The sequence below is a fragment of the Felis catus genome, chromosome F2, assembly GCF_018350175.1.
Source record: "Felis catus isolate Fca126 chromosome F2, F.catus_Fca126_mat1.0, whole genome shotgun sequence".
In the NCBI taxonomy this organism is placed as follows: Eukaryota; Metazoa; Chordata; class Mammalia; order Carnivora; family Felidae; genus Felis; species Felis catus.
In genome coordinates this window covers 16,069,501-16,092,606 of record NC_058385.1, presented here as the reverse complement: position 1 = coordinate 16,092,606, position 23,106 = coordinate 16,069,501, and the positions used below count along the sequence as shown (strand labels likewise).

General features: G+C 37.6%; 1 long non-coding RNA gene across 2 annotated transcripts in view; it reads left to right on the top strand.

Moving 5' to 3' along the window:
- Positions 1-23,106, top strand: part of LOC123383108 — a 72,838-nt gene that overhangs the window by 19,406 nt on the left and 30,326 nt on the right. The window lies entirely within an intron of this gene.

The following is a 23,106-nucleotide window of genomic DNA, read 5'->3' as shown; positions in this document are numbered from 1 at the left end:
CCATTGTGTTCTCATGGGAAGACGGCATTTGTTCAACATCTGTGTTTTCAATGTAAGTCACCAGTCTCTTTTTGAACTACTTCTTCTTTAGGTCTAGCCTAGTATGATAGATGTTTCTTATAGGTGGGAGCAAGGCTTCTGTGAATCAGTATGCACAGGTATGTCTACACCAGTTGTTATATTGAAATCTGTCTGAACTGGTATGGAAATGGCCCCTTTCTTGAGACCCTGGATAGTCCCCAGATGTTTTGGCTTCTTTAGCCCCTCCTCTAGAATCATTCCTTGGAAACCCCTGTTAAGGGGACTTTCAGACCCTACTTCAGTGCAGTGGTATCCAGGAATTCATTCTGATTGGTTGGTCCCTATGCCAACCAGTTATAATTATTTTGATCATTGCCCTGATTATGAGTAAGATAGAATTTATTGGCAGAGCTTTCCAAACTTAAAACATATATACCTCTTCTGAAGACTAACCTTTTTTGCTGAGAAGCTTGACTTCCAGGATTAGATACCAATGTCCTTCCAGGAATGAAGGTGAATGTCATATTAGGAAACAAAATCATGTCAATCCAGTAGTAGTTTTAAAACAGTTTCTCAGACCTAGGCTATCCTTCCCCCCAAGACAGTATTTGGAACCAACTTGACTTTTGAAGTTTTTGGGCAATAGGAGATCACATATTTAAAAATAGTCACCTCCACATCATTGAGAAAAAGTTCTGATCTTCCTCGGTACGTTTTGGAAAGCTGTTGAGTTATCACCTTTTTCTTTAGTGGTTTGGCAGGATTTAACCAGCTTCCAGGAATTAAGATTTGTCTTTTCCAGTAACAAACATTTGTCCTTTGTTTGGCATTTAAAAAATGTGATTCAATTTGCACTGTACACATAAGCTCTAGAGTTACATTTCAGAAACCTGCAAATAAATGGAATGAACTCGCTTTTGTGTGTCAATATGTGGTTTTATGGATGGGAAGAGATGGGCACATGCCCATTGCAGGCCTATTCATTCCTCTCATGTTTGAAAGCTTCACTCTGAAATGCCTTTAATGGAAGATGTTTGTGTAATATAGAGGTGGCTGTTCACTGTACCATCACTGATGTGCTGCATTTTGACCAAATGACTAACTTTGCAAATAGACTGTTTATGTCGAGTAGGAGAAAAGCTTCTCCACCGAAGTGCATTTTTAATGATCTACTTTAAGAGTAAGTGGGTTTAGAAGTAGCTGCCCAGGAATCTGATTGGCTGGCACCAGTGCCACTTCCCGTAATTACCCAATAAACCATAAGGGCTTTGTTGGCACATTTATTCATGCCTGTCATGTCACACCAGCTGCCACCCAGCATCCTAAGTCCACTTCTAATATCCTCTTTAAAATCTTTCTGGAGAAATTTGGTGCCAGATACCTTTGAAAAATCTTTGTGGAGAAATTTGGTATCCAGGCACTGCAAATTTCATGATGAAATGTTGTGTTGTTTTAAAAACAAGTTAATGTTTTTTTCTAAATAGCTAAAATTATGAAAATTATGATCTAGACTAAGCTGTTATAACGAGTTTTGAAAAAATGTTTCACTTAGTACATTTAGGATATGCACTAAAAAATATAGATGTAATTTAACCTAAAAGGTGCAATTTGTAAATTCCATGTTGAAACCAACTCTTGGAACTTGTGGAAACAATGTATTAAAAAATTAAAGGAATAAAAAGAAATTTTAATTTTATCCTGGAGGTAGGAAGGAACCTGCTTAATTTCTATGGTAATAAAAAAAGACCCAAAGAAACTGTAATATAAGAAATCAGAAAAGTGTCCTGCACACTAAGTATAATCAAAGTATTTTTCAATTTCTGTATGAAGTATTTCAATTGTATTGGAGACCAAGGATATTATAAATGATTCCTACGCCATTTTTTGAGGATTAACAGGAAAATATTGGAACTATAGTAAATACGGTACATTTACGGGAAGACATTTCATTTTCAAGGAGCATAGATATTTTGGATCTTTCACTTATGCCTTCAGATCTTTCTACTAAGATCTCAGTTGTGTTTTTATTGACTGGCGGGTGAGTAAATGGCAGTCTGTGGGCTCTGCCATTTGTTGTTGACATCTAGAGTAATTTAACCTGTTTTTTCAGACTGCTGTGGCACTCTCTACATTATCACATAATTAAGTGGGACATGGGGGCAGTGACATACTGAATAAAGAACATGGACGTACACTAAAAGGTTCAAAGAAACCAGCTCTCACAATGGCTGTGTGGACCTTCCAGAAAAGAATAGTTTCACTTTCAAGAAACTATCACAGAGTGACTGTTTGTATCAGTGGAAAGTAAAAATCCAGTATTTCCCCAGCAGAATATCAGCTCAGTGGGGATGAGGATATTGGCAATGCACTAACATGAAATAGAAGAAATTAAATGCACTTGACAATAATTGGCTGAAGAAAATTCAGGAGATGTGCAATAGCAGCAGAGTACAACAAAATAACAAAATTAGGGATGCATTAGCCATATGTCTCTCTTACGTTGAGAACACGGCAGTATAAATGACCAGGTGATGACCTTCACCCCAAACTGAAGGTGGATGATAAAGTCTATGTTGATTTTGGAAACTAAAGGTGGTAAAAAAAGATGAAAAATTAAAAGACACAGGAATGCCAGTGGTCTGCAGATTGGAGCTGATGAAGACTTGATAAATAAAGGTTCAGTAAAGGTTCAGTACTGGAAAAGATTGTTTTGGTAGGTCCTATGGATTCAATGAAATTAGAAATTGTTTTTGTTAGATCTCAACATCCTTTGTAATTTTTACTTTATGGCAGCAAGTATTTATATGGAGCACATGTTAATACATCAAAATAAGACTGTCCTTGGTATTCAAGTATGAATACCCTTCCATGCCCACTGCATCTTATGAATGCTACAATTAGAGCTCTGATCAAATGGTCCTGTAATGTTGGTTTACACATGTCTCTTCTAACCAGTCTCTGGGCTTCTATTAGGTGGGTACAGTGTCCTCAGAATCTAGCCTAGTGCCAAGTACACTGTGGTCACTCAGTAAAGTCACCGAATGAATGGTTTTTATGGTGAATTTGATTATGAGACTTGGGATGTCTGCAGAGACAATCGACTGGCATCTTTGGGGTGTCCTATCTCACATGCATTTCATTTGTCCTAAGGAGGGCTTGGTTAGAATACTGTGTGGTTTTCTCAATTCATTCTATGGTTGTTGCCAAACTGTGTACACAGCTGAAGTAAATATGTGGTAAAGGAAGGAGGAAAGGATAAATTGATGAAGCAGTTTAACTTAAAGAAATGAAATCCCAAAAATTTTTATGAGTAGCGACAGGGTGAAGAATTTAATTATAAATATATTTATAAACATGTTTATAGAATTATAGGTTAGATAAGTTCTGCAGAAAAATTTAAGAATAAATGCATATACTTGTATGCACAATACCTAATACTTACAAATATATATAAATACCTAATTTAACATGATTGAAAATAGAATCATAGGTCTATCTGTCCTTGTTTCCCACATATTCTATCTCAATTTTAATTTTTTTTTCAACGTTTATTTATTTTTGGGGCAGAGAGAGACAGAGCATGAACGGGGGAGGGGCAGAGAGAGAGGGAGATACAGAATCGGAAACAGGCTCCAGGCTCTGAGCCATCAGCCCAGAGCCTGACGCGGGGCTCGAACTCACGGGCCGTGAGATCGTGACCTGGCTGAAGTCGGACGCTTAACCGACTGCGCCACCCAGGCGCCCCTCTATCTCAATTTTATGGTGAACACTGGTTATACAAGTATTCCAGAGGTGAATGAAATTTCATGTTTTATCTTACTCTCCTTTATTTCTATGATTTCTGTTTTGTTTGCAAAAGGAATAAAGTTTTTTATCTACCTTTTTTTTTAATTTTTTTTAATGTTTTTATTTATTTTTGAGACGGAGAGAGACAGAGCATGAACGGGGGAGGGTCAGAGAGAGAGAGAGACACAGAATCTGAAGCAGGCTCCAGGCTCTGAGCTGTCAGCACAGAGCCTGATGCGGGGCTCGAACTCACGGACCGTGAGATCATGACCTGAGCCGAAGTCGGACGCCCAACCGACTGAGCCACCCAGGCGCCCCTATCTACCTTTTTATAGGTGCCTGGTATAGCTTAAAAATACTTGGTTTTTAAGTATATATTGGGATGTAGGTAAAATTTTTTCTCATGCTGTGTTTTTTATTTAGTTTTCTTTTACAGAAAGGGCTATTCAAGTTTGCATCAATATAGTTTACTGGAATACCAGTCTCAAATTTAGTAACTGGCTTGGTAACTGCTGAGGCAGCCATAAGCCAGAGATGGAGGAAACAGGCTTTTGAGGCAGATGAGTCTTTATTTAGATTCCAGCTCTTCCCCTTACTACTTGAGTAATCACAAGCAAGCTACTTACCACTTCAAAGTGTCAGTTTTCTCATTTGTAAAGATGAGATGATATATTCCTCACTGGGTTGTTGTGATGAATAAATAAAATAATATAAAGTACTATGGAAGTATTCAATTAATGATAGATCTTAGTGTAGGAGAACACTTTTCTTCCTTTAAGTATTTGTCTTCCTAGTTATTAATGCGAGTGCTATCATTTTACCTCTTGTTACCTTATTTTTTCTGTGACAATGTTAATACTATAATCTTACTAGATAATGCTGTTTATTACATTGATTCATTATATGTCAGGGCCTCCTCAGGCCCAAATGCACTATAATGCATTTAAAGTGATGAATTCTGGGGTGCCTGGGTGGCTCAGTTGGTTAAGTGTCTGACTTCAGCTCAGGTCATGATCTCACGGTTCGTGGGTTTAAGACCCGTGTTGGGCTCTGTGCTGACAGCTTGGAGCCTGCTTCAGATTCTTTGTCTCTCTTTCTCTCTCTCTGCTCCTCTCTCGCTCATGCTCTCTCTGTCTCTCAAAAATAAATAAAAAACATTAAAGAAAGTAAAGTGAATAAATGCTGATTCTGTCAGAGTTAGGCTCCTGTTTTTGCTGATTTTTAAAATCTGATTTGTAGGTATAATGGAAGCACTAACAAAGAAAATGATATGAACTCTTTGAACATCAGAGTTATGTTAAAATATTTTGCCATTATCACAAAAGTGTCCACTGATTGGATGTTATTATATGCCTAGGGAAGTACTATGCACTTTATACAAGTTTGACTTTGGACTAACCCAAGGACATTAAGTAGGTGTTATCATCCCCATTTTACAGATAACAAAACTGAGGAACAGGTAGTTTAAACTTTTCCAAAGTCAGAGGTAGTTACAAAGTGAGGTCAGTGTCACTCCAATACCTATCTCCTAAACCACTGAATGGCTCTTTTTGTTATTATTTTTAAATTTATATATTCTTATGACTCCCAAGAGTATTTAAGCCATTATCATAGAGCCCTAGATTTCTAGAACTCCAAGAGACTTCCTGGGATGAGCTTACTCTATTTCCTGGCTATCACAAGCTATTTTATGGCGTGTGTGTGTGTGTGTGTGCGTGTGTGTGTGTGTGTGTGTTTATTTTACCTTCATTGATGCTCCTTATATTCTGTCAATGCAGACTTTTTTGCTTTAGCTCATCCATCCCTTGAATGTTGGCCTGGATGACACAAGGGAAGTTTCTAGGTTATGCAGTTGTAAAGGGATTCTGATTTAGGATGTTACTCTGGATATAACTACCTTATGAGGACTACATCTTAAACGTTCCTCATCCCAGCTCAGCCCTTGGTACTTGCTAGTAATCAGCCAGATAATCTCATGTTTATCACCTAACCTATCATTCTTCTTTGTCATATTCCCTAATCCAGTCTTCTAGAATCTTGTTCCAGGTCCCCAGCCCCAGCCTGATCTTCCTCTTCACTTCTTATCTTACAGTCATGATTTTGACATCTTTCTGATGAATTAGTGTATTGGCTTCCCATTTTTCAGCATGATGAGTTCTTACTCCTCTGCTCATATCAGAACAGTCAGCAGCTAGGGCCACCTGGCTGGCTCAGTTGGTGGAGCATGCGACTCTTGACCTTGGGCTTATGGGGTGGATGTAGAGATTACTTAAAATAAAATCTTAGAAGACAACTAACAAAACTAAAAGGCAACCAATGGAATGAGAGAAGGTATTTGTAAATGTCATATTGGATAAAGAACTATAAAGAACTGAGCAAACTCAACACCTAGAAAACAAATAATCCAGTGAAGAAATGGGCAAAAGACATGAACAGACACTTTCCCAAAGAAGACATCCAGATGGCTAACAGACATGAAAAGATGCTCAACATCACTCATCACCATGGAATTACAAATCAAAACCACAAAGAGCTACCACCTCACACCTGTCAGAATGGCTAAAATTAACCTCTCTGGAAACAACAGATGTTGATGAGGATGTGGAGAAAGGGAGACCCTCTTCTGTTGGTGGGAATGCAAACTGGTGTAGCCACTCTGGAGAACAGTATGGAGGTTTCTCAAAAAATTAAAAATAGAGCTACTTTACAACCCAGCAAATGCACTATTAGGTATATTATTCAAAAGATACACAAATGCTGATTCAAAGGGGTACAAGCATCCTGATGTTTATAACAGCACTATCAACAATAGCCAAACAATGGAAAGAGCCAAATGTCCATCGACTGATGAATAAAGAAGAGATGAATAAAATATATATTATATAATATATATATGTATATAATGGAATATTATTTGGTGATCAAAAAGTATGAAATCTTGCTATTTGCAACAACATGGATAGACTAGAATGTATTATGCTAAGCGAAATATATCAGCCAGAGAAAGACAAATATATGATTTCACTCATGTGGAATTTAAGAAACAAAACAGATGAACATAGGAGAATGGAAGGAAAAATCAGATAAAAACAGAGAGGGAGGCGAATCACGAGACTATTAAATACAGAGAACAAACTGAGGGTTGTTGAAGGGGTGTTGGGTAGGGTGATGGGCTAAATGGGTGAAGGGCATTAAGGAGGTCACTTGTTGGGATGAGCACTGGGTGTTATATGTTAAGTGATAAATCACTAAATTCTACTCCTGAAACTATTATTATACTATGTGTTAACTACCTTAGATTTAAATAAATTAAAAAAATTTAAAAATAATTAAAAAAATAAATTAAACCCAAAAAAGAAAAACAAAAAAACTTTAAAAAAAGTAGAACAATCAGCAGCTAAACTTGACCTCTGTTGCTAAGGTCCTGGTTCTGGCACAATTATCATACTGTTGTCATTGTCATTATTATTATTATTCCTTCTTTTCTCCTTACCTTATTATCCTCTTTTCTTTTTAAACAACACATTCCCTAAGTCCTATTAAAGAAAAAATACAGAAGTTTCCTCCTAGTCTGTTTACCCAGGTGAATATATAAGAGGAAGGGCTGGAGAAGGGAATGGTACCACTTGGAACTTCTCTATTTGACAATAAAGAAGCACCCTTGAATGATTTCATTGTCCATGGGGCTCTTTAGGATCTTCCCACTGTCAAGCTGTACTATTAACATTTACTTCTAGTAGCATACATCAGTTTCTGTTTCACATATTGATCTAGGGCACGTATGGAAGTGTGATTGTTTTGGACATTAGTCCCTAAAGTCAGGTTAAAATGAATATTGGAGATAGTTTTGGGAGACAAAAAACATCCTTGCCATTTCCTTTCAGACAACTTCAAGTGCATGGAGGCCAGTGAGTGAGGGTGAGTTGAAAAAAGCCTACAGTTCTCTCCTGTGTCTTTCTCATTTACTTTCACATGGAGCACTTCACTTCTGATGTGTCAGGTTACCAGAGGTTTGAGTTTTTTTTCCCTCACCAAGCAATTCTATAACACCAGGTAGAATTAAATAATGTAACTCAATTTATTCTCAGTTCTGGAGATAGTGTCAGATCCCACAGATTAAGGGCTCAGTCCATGAGATTGCTCCCCATTTCAGATGCCATTCACAAGTAGTAGTTTTCCAGGTTACCTACAACTTCTTTCTGACGTGGCTACAAATTGCAAGTTCCCATGGCTTCCTCCCCCTTGGATTTAATTATTTGCTAGAATATATGAGCTCACAGAAATCAGGGAAACACTTATTTACATTTACCAGTTTATTAAAGTATTTAAATGAATAGCCAGATGAAGAGATACATAGGGTGAAGTCTGGGAGGGTCCTGAGCATGGAAGCTTCTATCCATGTGGAGCTGAAGTGTGTCACCATCCCAGAGTGTGGATGTGTTCACCACCCTGGATGTTGTCTGAACTCCATACTTTTGGGATTCTACAGAGGCTTCATCGTGTCAGTGTGATCGATTATTAACTCCATTTCCAGCCCCTCTCTCCTCTCCAGAGAAGTGGGGGTGTGGGGCTGAAAATTCCCAGCTTATAATCATGGCTTGATATTTCTGGTGACCAGCCTCCATGTGGGAACGCACACAAAATTGCCTCATTAGAGTGCTCTTATCATTTAGGAAATTACAAGGGTTTTAGAAGCCCTGTGTCAGAAACTGGGGGCAAAGACGATTATATATATTTTCTATTATCTCACAGCAGGATTTGGGAAAAAGCAATAATAAGTCCACATGATTTGTTCTAGTTGGAGTGTGGCTGAGGTTTTTGGGCTGTGGTGTACTGTTCAGCTGAGTGGGCAGAAAAGCTGATCAGTTACTTCACATTTAAGACCAGAGTGAGGTAATTATGTCTGAGTGTCTGTAATCCTCCTACATGATCTGTCAGTCATGTGAAGCTGGAAAAGGATCTGGTGTGCATTTGTCTCAGCTCTTACTCATTTACACAAAATATCTTTTCTAACTGAATTAAGTCTGAGTTAATGAATGAAATTGAGTCTAGTTTTGGAGTTAAGGTAAAATACTTGAAAGTAGAATTTCATATATGACAGAGGAGTTTAATTTCTCTACGAAGTTCCACTTCAATATGAATGTATATTTTCTTGCCTCTGAAAGAATTCAAGCCATACTGGGACATTCTGATGCTCAGAATGTATCCATTAAATTAGGTGGAAGGGTCATAAAACATTCTGTAGAAGCCGGCACTGATATATCACTCTTGAAAGGTGTTAATTTGGTTCTCCAGCTCTGATTTGTTTAGTAGAACATATTAATTGCTTGGTGGACAGAACTAAACCATTTTAGGCTTCAAAATATTGGAAGCTTTCAAAAATAAATAGCTTGATCATTGTAAAACATTCATTCTGATTGCAGCAGCTTATTTGATCAAAGACAGTATAAGTTTATTCTCAGAATTTTTAACAATTGCTTTTAAAATGAGATTTGATACTGATACAGTGCAAATGAAATACATCTTCCTTCAACAGCTAAATCAAAATGGTAGGAACAAAATATTGTCACTCAGCCCTTGAGGGCATTATCACATGAAAGTGTAGCAGTCAGGAAGAAGGAAGATGTTTTGGCCCAGGCTGTGCTTCAACTGAATATTAGAATGATTAATTCTTATTATTGATACCTGCCATTTTCTTAACCTAATATGTGTCTGCCCAGCACCTTGTGAGTCTTTACATGCATTAACTCATTCAATCCCCGAAAGACTCACCTATAATTCTCATAATACAAGTGAACGGACTGTAGGCTAGGGAGGTATGCCTTGCCAAATGTCTCTGATTCCCGAAACTGTGCTTTCAACCCCATGACCTCACCATCTTTAAGCACTCCACCTTCCTAGAGGAATCTCCAACTCACTGTTGAACGTAAGAATACCATTACTGCCATCTAGCAAATTTAGACAAAATTTAAAAATAACTGAAAATATTATTGGGATGTGGGAAATGCTCTGTATTCTTTTATCAGCATTACTGAGGTATAATTGACAAAATTGTTATATATTTCAAGTGTACAATGTGATAATTTGATATACATATACATTGTGAAAGGATTCCCACCATAGAGTTAATTAGTATAGCCATCACCTCACATACTAACTTTTGTTTTTATTTTTGTCTTTTTGTTTTTTGGTGAGAACACTTAAGTTCGACTTTCTTAGAAAATTTCAATTGAATAATACAAGTTATCAACTATAGTCACCATGTTATACATTAGATTCCCAGACTTCATCCTATAACTGAAAGTTTTTACTCTCTTACCAACCTCTATTTCCCCCACTCCCAGCCCCTGGTAGCCACCATTCTCCTCTCTATTTCTATGAGTTTGACTTTTTTTTTTTTTTTTTAGATTCCACATATAAATCATACCATGCAGCATTTGTCGTTCTTTATCTGAATTACTTCACTCAGCATAATGCCCTCTAGATTCGTCCACATTGCAAATGGCAGGCTTTATCCTTTTTTAAGACTGAATATTCCATTGTATATATGTACACACCACATTTTCCTTATCTATTCATCTATCCACAGATACTTATTTCCATACCTTGGCTATTGTAAATAATGCTAGAGTAAACATAGGAGTACAGATACCTCTTTGAGATAGTAATTTTGTTTCCTTTGGGTATACTCCAGACATGGAATTGCTGGATCATATGGTAGTTCTATTTTTAATTTTTTGAGGTAACTCAATATTGCTTTCCATAGTGGCTGTACTAGTTTACATTGCCACCAGCAATGTATAAATATTCCTTTTTCTCCACATCCTTGCCAGCATTTGTTACCTCTTGTATTTTTGGTAGTAGGTTTGAGGTGATATCTCATTGTGGTTTTAATTTGAAGATTCCTTATGAGTAGTGGTATTGAGCTTTTCATTTACTTGTTCGACATTTGGATGTTGTCTTTGGAAAAATGTCTTTTCAGGTACTTTGCCCATTTTTAAACTTGGGTTATTTTATTTCTATTTTTTTAGTTTTTGCTATTGAGTTGTATGAATTACTGTTAAATTTTGGAATTAATCTCTTATTGGATATGTGGTTTGCAAAATATTATCCCATTTCATAAGTTGCTTATTTATTTAGTTAGTTGATTATTTCTTTTGTTGTGCTGAAGCTTTTTAATTTGATGTAGTCCTATTTGTATAGTTTTTATTTTGTTGTCTTTGTTTTTGGTGTCAAATACAAAAAGAATTGTTAGGACTAATGTTGAGGAGCTTACCCCTTATATTTTCTTATAGGAGTCTGACAGTTTCAGGTATTATGTTCAAATCTTTAATCCATTTTGAATTGATTTTTGTTTATGGTGTCACATAGGAGTCTAGTTCATTGTTTGGCATGTGACTATCCAGTTTTCCCAGTAACATTTACTGAAGAGGTTATCCTTTCCCTATTGTATAGTAGAGTATCTTGGTTGGCAGTCGTGCTATTTATTTATTTATTTATTTATTTATTTATTTATTTAAGTTTATTTATTTATTTTGGAAGAGAGAGAGAGGGGTGCCTGTGTGGTTCAGTCGGTTAAGCATCTGACTTTGGCTCATGTCATGATCTCACAGTTCATGAGTTCAAGTCCCGCACTGGGCTCTGTACTGATGGCCCAGAGCCTGGAGTTTGCTTCAGATTCTGTGTCTCCCTCTCTATCTGCTCCTCACTGGCTTGTGCTCTCTGTCTCTCTCAAAAATAAATAAACATTAAAAAAGAGAGAGAACATGGAAGGGGCAGAGAGAGGAAGAGAGAGAGAATCCCAAGGAGGCTTCATACCATCATTGTGGAGCTCAACATGGGGGTTGAACCCTCAAACTGTGAGATCATGATCTGAGCCAAAGTTGGACGTTTAACAAACTGAGCCACCCAGTCATCCCATTGTTGTTGTTTTTTAAATGTCATCACTTAATATATCATTCTACTCCCTTCTTACTTATAAGGTTTCTGCTGAAAAATCCACTGATTGTCTTATGGGGCTTCCCTTTGTGTCTAACAAGTTGCTCTTCTCTTGCTATTTTTAAGATTCTCACTTTGTCTCTGATATTAATGTGTCTTGGTGTTGGTCGCTTTAGATTCATCGTTTTTTGGTGAATCTTTGGGCTTCCTGAATCTGGATATTTGTTTCTTCCTCCAGGTTAGGAAGTTTTCAGTCATTATTTTTTCAGTGAATCTTCTGCTCTTTTTCTCTCTTTTCCTTCTGGGACCTCTAAAAGTTGTGTAATGCTCTGCTTGGTAGTATCCCATAAGTCCCTTCAGCTATCTTCACTTTTTTTCAACTCTTTTTAGTTTTGCTCCTTTAATGGGTGAAATCCACTGTCCTGTCTTTGAGTTTCACTATCCTTTTTTCTACTTGATTTAGTCTGCTATTGAATCCCCTTTATTAAAATTTTTCAGTTCAATTATTCTATTTTACAGCTCTATATTTTTTGTTTTGTATTTCTTAGTATTTTCTGTTTATTTGTTGAAATTCTCATTTTGTTCGTGCATTGCTCTCCTGACCTCAGGGAGCATCTTTAAGACTGTTATTTCAAATCTCTATCAGGTACATCACTTATCTCTGTTTCATTAAGGTTGGATTCTGGAGATGTATTTTATTCTTTTGTTTATAACATATTCCCCTGTTTATTTTCTTTGATTCCCTGAGTTGGCTTATGCACATTAGGTAAAACGACCACCTTTTAGTCTTGACAGACTGGTGTTGTGTAGGACATGAACCTCATCAATCAGCTTGGCCTGAGGTGGTTCTCTCAAATCTTTGTGATTGTCCACCTTGCTGTCTTTGTTCTTAGTGGCTCCCAATAGTTGTGGGTGTGCTAAGACCCATCAGTATCCTAGAGGGGAGGATCACAGTCAGCAGCCATTTGTAGGCAGATTAAAGACTGGACCCTGAGGCAGCAGCTAAACCCCTTTCATGGAAAAACTGAGAGGTGGGCATTTTTGCTTGTTCTCTCTGCACTGAACCTGAGTGTATAGCCTCAAGATGGGTGGGTACTTCTATGCCAGTTTAAAAGCTGCTTCTTTGTTTGCTGTAGTCCTGTGAGACTCTTGAATGCAAGTCCCAGTGACTGTCAGAGCTAGGTGATTTGGAGTCCCATCATTTGAGTGATAGCTGTAAAAGTTGGAGCACTAGATGTGTGGATAAACTCCTTCCAGGGAGACATTGGGGACTTGGTTGATTGTTGGAGTGAGCCAGAGGGAGAAGGCAGGGGAAGTGTCCAGCAGCTCTGTTAGGCTCCAGCAAAGATCTTAGTCAACCCTTATATGCATGTTAATTAGAAGCTAGACCCTCAGGCCGCAGCTTGTAAAGTATGTAGTCAAATTCCTTCCAGTGAAAGATGGGGAGATGGGTGTTTTGTGTGCTACTTCTGCACTGGGCCCTGGGGGGATGGCCATGGGGAATGCTCACACGTCTGTTAAAGAACTGCTACTTTTTTTTTTTTTTTTTTTTTTTTTTGCTACAGTCCTGTGGGAGTTGTGAATGCAAGCCCTATTGGCTTTTAGCAATAGTTGTTTTTTTGGGGTCTGTCCCTTCACTCCTCAGGAAGAAGCTGTCACTTTAGAGGTTTGCTTCTGATTGTATGGTGCTGTGCTGGGGTGGGGTTTATGGTGAGAGCCTGTTTCAGACTTTCCTACTTTCATTTGCTAATGTGTAGAAGTCACCCAACTCGTTCCTGGTTTTTGTCTTAGAGAGAATTGCTTCATATGTATCTGTACATTTGCTGTGTCCACGGAAGGAGGGAAGTTCAGGGGCCTCCTATGTTTCCTTCTTGGTCTCTCCCTGCCAAATGATCTATATCTTGATCTGGATGTGGTTCCTTGTGAATGGAATTGTGTAGAACTGCACTGAGCTATACATTTTGAACTTGTGTGTTTTACTGTATATAAGTTGTACCTCAGTAAAAATTAAAAAACAATACTACTAATTTGATGTGCTTAATGTATTAGTTATTTAACCTTGATTAGGTGTACACCCTGTGTTTGGCTGGCCGTGGCCTATAGAGAGATGTTTCTCAAAGCCTGACCATCTAAGGGATGAAATTATCCACTCTGAGACCTACAGGGGAGAATTAAAGTCAGGAAGTTATAGCTGTGGAGTTTCCTTGCTGGCTTTAGGTAGGCTTCATCATGTTCCTGCATTGCTGTTTTTTTGTTTTGTTTTGTTTTGTTTTTTTCTTTTCTGAGAAATAGGTTTATATGAAACTCATATTCAGAGTGACTCTTCATTCTTTATTTCTGTAGTGTCCTATCTCAAGAAACAAGATATAATTTGTGTTAAGAGAGAAATGAAAAGGAATGTGTTCCTTTTATAGTATCTTCATTCTGCTTCAGTAATCTGGGTTCAGTCTGATAAACTCAAGGACTTGCCTTTCATAGCAAGGGAAAAGGAGAGCTAGGTGGAGTGGAATGTTTTTCAGCGTTTCTTCTTTCCCACTTTGAGAAAATTCAGACATAAAAATCTGAAGTTACAAAATCGTCATGATTATTGATTACAAAACACTATTATATGATTACAAAATAATTTACTTTAAGATTCTATAAATATTTAGATCTTTAGAGTAATTGCATATTTGATTGATTATAAATCCCTTGACAGACTCGTGGTTGAAAAACTGTAAAGCTGAAGATTTAGCAGTTACTGTTAATTGAAATATAGTTAGGGGCTCCTGGGTGGCTCAGTCGGTTAAGTGTCTGACTTCGGCTCAGGTCATGATCTTGTGGTCTGTGAGTTCGAGTCTGCATCAACCTCTCTGCTGTCAGCGTGGAGCCTGCTTTGGATCCTCTTTCTCCCTCTCTCTCTGCCCCTCCCCTGCTCTGTCTCTCTCTTTAAAAAATAAATATTAAAAAAATTTTTTGTTAAACATAAAGACAATGAAGTATTTCTGAATAAAAATGTCTTTAAATGGGAAAGTATGACTTATTTTATGAATATTTCAATTTACACCTTATTTTTGGGAATCTATTATTTTAAGGGATATATAAATGTATTGTAAAACATTATTAGAAGAAAGAACCAAGTATTCTTTCTTCATATTGTAATTTCTATTGTTATAATTTAATTGTACAAATATCTAATCAATTTAATAATAACTACCATTTATTGAACATATACTATGGTGAAGCATTTCATCTAAGTTTTCTCAATCCTCTGAGGTCTCTTGAGGTAGACTATTATTATTTCCATTTTATGATTGCTGATCCTAAAATTCCTGAAAGTATTGATATGTTTTCTGAATCACTAGAGAAAATTGGAATTAGTTACAGTTCTACTGCTATGTGATTTTTATATTGTGACTTAGAAAATGATTGAAGAATTGCATGCAATAATTCTTTGTTAGACGTATTACTGGATTAACAAGAGAGGGCGTGTGGAGTACAGTGGGACTCCAGGACTGAGTCTGAGTCCCAGACTGCCACAGGGCAAGATAGGTAGCCCCTATGTGCTGTAGTTCCTTGTTAAGTGAGGGTAATGTTCACTGTCTCTACTTCATGGAGGTGTTCTGATGGTACAATAAACTAACATGGCTATAACTTTTAGAAAGTGCCTGCACAGGGGCGCCTGGGTGGCGCAGTCAGTTAAGCGTCCGACTTCAGCCAGGTCACGATCTCGCGGTCCGTGAGTTCGAGCCCCGCGTCAGGCTCTGGGCTGATGGCTCGGAGCCTGGAGCCTGTTTCCGATTCTGTGTCTCCCTCTCTCTCTGCCCCTCCCCCGTTCATGCTCTGTCTCTCTCTGTCCCAAAAATAAATAAACGTTGAAAAAAAAATTAAAAAAAAAAAAAAAAAAAGAAAGTGCCTGCACATAGTCAACTTAATAAATATTAGTTATTATTGTTACTCCATTCCTGAAAATACCAGTTAACAGCAAATTGATGTAGTTTGTTAATGCCTGGGATATTATCTGTTCTTTTAAGGGGATGGAGAATTTGAGGATGGTATAAGGACATATGACTGATACAAAGATATGAACCAGAAAAGAATTATTTAGTATATTTTTACTTGTTAAACATTGACAATTTCTCTTGATGGATGGATCTATTGGTATCTTATCTTTTTTTCTTTTCTCTTCTTTTTCTTCTTTCTTTCTTTCTTTCTTTCTTTCTTTCTTTCTTTCTTTCTCTCTTTCTCTCTTTCTATAGGAAGTAGGGGAAAGGCAGGAGGGAACAAGAATGTTGACTTCTGTGGCTGTAATACATCTTTAAGGTGAAAAAAAAAAAAAAGATTTGGAGTCCAGACCAGGTTTTACCACTGTCTTACTGGAGTAAGACAAGCTTGGTACACATAAATTTGCCTTTTTGAACTTCATTTGTAAATGGGATAATGATAATTTTAAAGCCATTTAGGATTTTATCAAAATGGTGAATAATTCATGTTTGTGATATGCTTAGAGGACATGAATGCCTTTGCCTTTTGTAAAAAAGCAAGAATGTAAACTTCTAGTAAATATAAAATGTCCCATTTATTTATAAATTAATTACTTTTATGAGTCCCATTTGGTCCTCTAAAGACCAAAAGAGTAATATTTTCTCTCTTGGTTTGGCACAATAGAAGAATGTGTTATTCAAAATTCTAGTTGTGTAAGTTGGGAGAAAAAGTGACATTTATCATTTAATTAGTTCTTTTGACTCAGGATCCAAAATTACTGTCCAAGTTTCCTAATAAGCTGAAGAATGTGAGCAAATGATAACATCTTGCTATTAATAATAATAAAAAAACCTAAGGGATCCCAGCAGCTTGTGTTCTGATTTAATTATTATTAGGATATTTTCCTGGTATGTTTATGTGAATATATAGTGGCCTCTCTGATGCTTCATTATTTTATTCAGGATATAGAAGAATCTGGTGGGTAAAAACAGACCAAAACTATAGGTTGAGAAACTATTTTTAAAAATTTGGCTGTTGTTTCTTTGTTCAGCCTTGCTTATTTTTTATTTTTTGAAGGCATAGGGGAGATAGATGTTAGTCTCTAAGTCCCCTTTAAGATTAAAAAAAAAAATCATGATTCTGTGATTCTATGACTTATGTGCAAGGTACCTGTTTAAAGTAGGAGAGAAGATGAATTAAATAGTGTGAGGCTGGTGATTGGTATTTGGGTCAATTATTTCAGAAGGGAGATAAAGTCTGAAGAAATTATTCAGATGCTATTTTGGAAAGCAAATAAAATTAAATAAATAAAAATTGATCTGTAGGATTAGTTGGATTCTAAGAATTTTTAATTAAAAGGATTTAAGAGCTTTTTTTTGTATGTTTTCTTTTTGGTCACAGTTCATGTAGTGTTTTTTAGCATAAGGCAGAGTGAGAGAGAGAAAGAGTCCCTGTGTATATTTTGGTGCCCATATAAGTCATGTGAGACAGCATTACGTGCTGGTAGAATTTCAAAGAATAACTTAGTGCCTAACCATATTCGTTTGAGTTTAAGACTCATCTCTTTTCCCTGGACTTTGAATTGCCTCCTTTTTTTGATACTGGCTTTGTAGCTAACTCATAACTGCAGTGACCATGCCTTCAGAGGCTTCCTATATGACCACACATGAGTGACCCTGCCCTCCTATCCATGATAGACTCATGAGGTTCTCATAGAAGGCTTGACATACGCTTCTTACTTCTTTTGGGGACCTGATATTCCCTGTACCTGTTTTGCTAAGTGCCGTAAGACTGAAGAATATTTAGGGACCGTGTATTTTAGGCCAAGTGTGTAATGTAGGCATTGACAGGAGTAACAAAGATCCCTCAAACCTCAGTAGATTAAATCAGGAAGAAAAAGATTGCTCATGGATTGTAGGGGCTGTACTCTTAGTTTCATCCCATTTGTCTTATGATTCCACCAATCAGCACGATGCTTCAAGATTTACTATGGCTGACAGAGTGTAGAGATCAAAGTGTCACTCTAGCAATTAAATGCTCTAGCTCCAAAATGACACATTCCCACAGCTCATTGGTTAGAACTACTTGCATTGCCCCATACAAATACAGTGGTGGTATGGAAGTGTAATTCTCCCATATTGCAGAAGTAGAGCAGTGCTGGGTTTGGGTGAATCTTGGATGTCTCTGCCTCACCATTCTTAATTTATACATTGTATTGTAAATTCACAACAGTACATTTTATACATTGCCTAGGAATTATTCAGAATATCTATGAAGTAAACATTTGCCATGCCATATCTCTGCCTCAAACATATACACAGTTACGTGCCGCTGACCCATGTTTGATACAGCAGATGCTTTAAATGGATTTTGTATTGGAGCTGGATTTGCACTGATCCGATTACACTCTATGAATTTGCAATTTATTACATCAGTTCTGATCATGGGTAAATCTGTGAGGAGAGTAACTTCAGTTGGGAATAGGCAGCAGCCTGAATTTAGTCACCCACCTGAGAAAATGAATCAGTTCTTGGTTTCATTTGGATTGTGTTCTAATGAAATGCACTGATCCTTTAGTCCAGCCTCAGGAATCTCAGGATGTCATGTGAGCCTGAGTTGAGTTCCCCAGTCTTCCTTCTTCTTACTGACGTGAGGAGGTAGGAGCAGTTTTCTAGACTTTTCATGTAAAGAGACTGAGGTCGACTGATGGTTGAGGAGATAGGTCTGGCCATCTAGAGAATGGTGTGAGCTTTTACTTCTGTGCCTGAAGACACAGTATGGAATTTGTAAATTGGAGAGAATCTTGCTGGCAAATGGAAGTTTTGCTCTTCTAATTTTTTATAACTTTTGGGGTATAACAAAGGTCGTCCAATTTTTCAGATTCATCATCTAAACTTTTTTGGTCCATCTGTTTTGGTCCTGGCACGCACAGTGGTAAATTCTTCATTTCAGAGCTGCTTCACTGCTCTTCCAGAACAGAGAAAAGAGAGCACTCAGAATTATTATTAATTTCTAAATAAAATGGGCCAGGTCTCATGCTCTCCTAAAAATGGAAACAGTTTTTTTTTTCACAAACCATACAGGGGGTAAGATTTTAGTGTGGTTTGTGGGAGAGTGGCTGTCAAACTCTTTGTATGAAAAGGCAATTAACTGTTTTTAAGCTGGCAGTGGGGCCCTGGAGAAGGGGGAGGAGTGGGAGATGAGAGGGTCAGGTTCCGATTCCCTTCGGCAGTCCATGTGGCTTTTTCCTGGCAGAGCGCCCCTTGATGTCAAAGTGAGCTGTGTGAGCCAGGAATAAGGCAGTGTGAGCAGAATTAGATACCAGGTCTGAGCAGTTTGCATTTTTCTTTCTTTTCCTTCCCACCCTTTTGTTTTTTACAATGCCAGTTTTCAAAATAAAGGGGTTTTGCTTTCTACACAGAGTAAATCTTATAAAATTATTTTGAAATGCTGCATGAAGCCTTAGGGGACAGTACTTTTGGATATGGAGCTGAGTGCAAAGTTGAAGTTCAAAAGGGACAAATTGAACTAGGGTTACTATTATTAAAACTTGGCTGAGTTGGAACCGTATCTTTAAATTTGGTAAGTTTAGCTGGTCATTTGGAACCAGCATGGGAAGCAAGGTCAGTCACTCTCTAGATATTTGCTTTTGTTTCTGTCAACCTGCTTGGTGTCCTTGGAGGAGACCCTTCAAATCAAGTTCTTCATTTACGAAGTCAGAGTGGGTAGGGGTACACAAGGAGCCCGGAAAAATGCAATATTTAATCAAGCCCTTATAATGTTTTGGTTATGTGGTATACATTGTACTGTGCCTAATAAATGATGTTTAATCAGGAGGATGCTTATGAAAGGGCTGAGGAAATATGGTAATTAGCACTATGGGACCAGACATAATTAAGTACAAATGGTGCCTCAAGGTCATCTGGTCCTAACATTTGCTTCATGGCAGGAACAATTCCAGCCATCAGATTGAGTCCTTTCATTTGATTCTGCTGATCATACTCAGTTGCCAGTGGGATGAGGAATGTGTTTGTGATTTAATATTGTGATATACTGTACTATATATATAGCTGTATTTTTAAGGTCTTACCCTGTACCAGGCATTGTGCTATAAATGCTTTGTAGGTATTAACTCATTTAATTGTCACAACAGCTTTATGAGTAGAATTTAAAGATAGATTCAGTGTTTACTGTTTTCATAATAAATAATTGGTTGTGTTAAAAATTGAAATAATTTCACACTTCTAGAAAAGTTATAAGAGTAGTACAAAGAAAAATTTTTTTTTCCTCAAACCATTTGAGAGCAAGTTGCTGACATGATGCTCCATAACCCTGCATGCCATGGGTATTACCTGACCTCAGTTGCCTTGCATGCTACATTATAGCCATGGAACTCACAGACCCATTCACATCTGCCATTCTTTTTTTTTTTTAATTTTTTTTTCAATGTTTTTTATTTATTTTTGGGACAGAGAGAGACAGAGCATGAACGGGGGAGGGGCAGAGAGAGAGGGAGACACAGAATCGGAAACAGGCTCCAGGCTCCGAGCCATCAGCCCAGAGCCTGATGCGGGGCTCGAACTCACGGACCGCAAGATTGTGACCTGGCTGAAGTCGGATGCTTAACCGACTGCGCCACCCAGGCGCCCCAACACATCTGCCATTCTTTATAGTGAAGAGATTTGATTCGATCCAAGACCATATATTGGATTCAGTGGTCATGTCTTTATAGATTCCTTTAGTCTGGATTAGTTCCTCATTCTTTTCTTGAGTTTTGTGATCTTGAACTTGTAAAGATTTTAGGCCATTTTGTAGGATGTCCATTAATTTGTGTTTGTCTAACAATTACTCATGATTATATTCAAGCTATACATTTTGAGAAGGAATATCACAGAATTGATGCTGTGTTCTCATTGTATTCTATCAGATAGTACCCACAATTTTATTTGTCCTATTGCCAGTGATAACCTTGATTTATTGATTAAAATACCCATCATAGAGTTACTCTGTAACCCTCTGTTACCCTTTGTAATCACTAAGTATTTTGTGGGGACATACTCTGAGATTATGTAAATATCCCATTCCTCATCAAACTTTCACCCACTAGCTTTAGCATCCTTTGATGTTTCTTGGGTGAATTAGTTATTACTATCATGGTTACCAAATGATGATTTTCTGATTCTATAATTCCTCCCATATTCATCAGATGGCATTCCATTGTAAGGAAAAGCTTTCTCGTGTATGTATGTTATGTATGTCAGTATAGACTCATGGATTCTTTTCTTATTTAATGGTTTATAGTTTATTGCCATCTTTATTTTGACACTCACACAGTCCTAAATTGGCCAGTGGGAGCCTCTTTAAGCTGGCTTCTATGTCCTTTTGATATGTGCTCATCACTCTGTAAGCACTTCCTTACCATCTGAGACAACAAAATGCTCCAGGCTCATCCTGTATTTTCCCTGACTCAGCCCTGAAATCAGCCATTTCTGCAAGGAGCCCTGGGTTCCTTGTAATCAGGAATAGTATGCAGCAATCAGGATCTGGGTGCTAGGTGTGCTCGTTACTACTGAAGTGTCAGACTCAGTCCATAGAGCTAGGGAGTATGTATATATATGTGTATATATCTACATGCACACAGCTACTAGACTTGTTTCTATAAGTATTTATCTATATTGAAAATCTTGAGTTCATGGGAATCTACCCCCAAAACCAAGAGCGCACTGCACACACTATATGTTAGCCAATTTGACAATAAATTATATTAAAACAAATCCTGAGTTCATATCAACACTTCAAATTCAGATTCAGCAGCACAGTGTTGATGATAGTTTTTCTCCTGGCTCCCATTAGCCTGTATGTGCTAACATATTTGACCAACGTCCCCTGTATGTACAAATTTTGCCAGTCAGCATCTCCCTCCCTTCTCTCAGATTTCTACTTTTCACTTTTCAGTCTAATGGCTTTTAGATTGAATGTTTCATAAAGAGAGAGAGGGAAAGAAAGAAGGAAGAAAGAATTTCAAATTTTTTAATTTTTAAAGCTGATGCTTGTAGAACTTGTTACTAATTCTTCCTTTGGTTTTCATTGAAAAGTGGTATCTCTACCATGTAATGTAAAATAAGTTATATTTACTTCTAGCATGTTCGTGTTAGTGTAAGCAGGTTGCTCTAATTGGGATGCTTGTCTCTGTGTAGCAGAGACCCCAAATAATGGTGGTTAAGTCAAGACAGAATTTTTTAAACTAACACTAAGCGTTTATTGGTTAGGTTGTATTATAAGTGCCCTATGTAAGTGTGCAATCTTGATAACAATAGCTTAAAAAATTTTTTTTTAATGCTTACTTATTTTTGAGGAGAGAGAAACACACACAGAGTGTGAGTAGGGGAGGGGCAGAGAGAGAGGGAGACACAGAATCCGAAGCAGGCTCCAGGCTCTGAGCTGTCATCACAGAGCCCGACACAGGACTTGAACTCATGAACCACGAGATCATGACCTGAGCTGAAATCAGATGCCTAACTGACCGAGCCACCCAGGTGCCCTGATAACTCTAGCTTTTTAAACAAATTCAGACACAATTGTAATCTACCTTAAATGCCAAAACTGTTCTTCAGGGCTTTCAATATTGCTTTATATAAATTATGGCTCATTTTGGCTCAGTAGTGCTAATCTTACTTAAATTGGTATCTTAAAAAGATAAACATATTCATCAAATGTTAATTTCGTAAAACAGCTACATTTTACATAATTTACCCTGACACAACTGTAGGCTTTTGAGTTTTCATTGTCAAGTAGCAGGGTGTGTGTGTGTGTGTGTGTGTGTGTGTGTGTGTGTGTTCGTGGTTCATCAAACTGTAATTATAAGATGCAGAATTCATATAGCAATAGGAACCCAAACTGAGAAGGGGGTGGGGCAGTTCAGAGAAGGCCAAACTCAGAGGAAAAAACCCCTGGACTCTAAACATATTGCTGCAACTTTCGACAATAGCCAAATTATGGAAAGAGCCTAAATGTCCATCAACTGATGTTGGATAAAGAAATTGTGGTTTATATACACAATGGAATACACTTGGCAATGAGAAAGAATGAAATATGGCCGTTTGTATCAACGCGGATGGAACTGGAGAGCGTTATGCTAAGTGAAATAAGTCATACAGAGAAAGATACCGTATGTTTTCACTCTTATGTGGATCCTGAGAAACTTAACAGAAGACCGTGGGGGAGGGGAAGGAAAAAAAAAATTAGAGAGGGAGAGAGCCAAACCATAAGAGACTCTTAAAAACTGAGAATAAACTGAGGGTTGATGGGGGTGGGAGGGAGGGGTGGGTGGGTGATGGGCACTGAGGAGGGCACCTGTTGGGATGAGCACTGGGTGTTGTATGGAAACCAATTTGACAA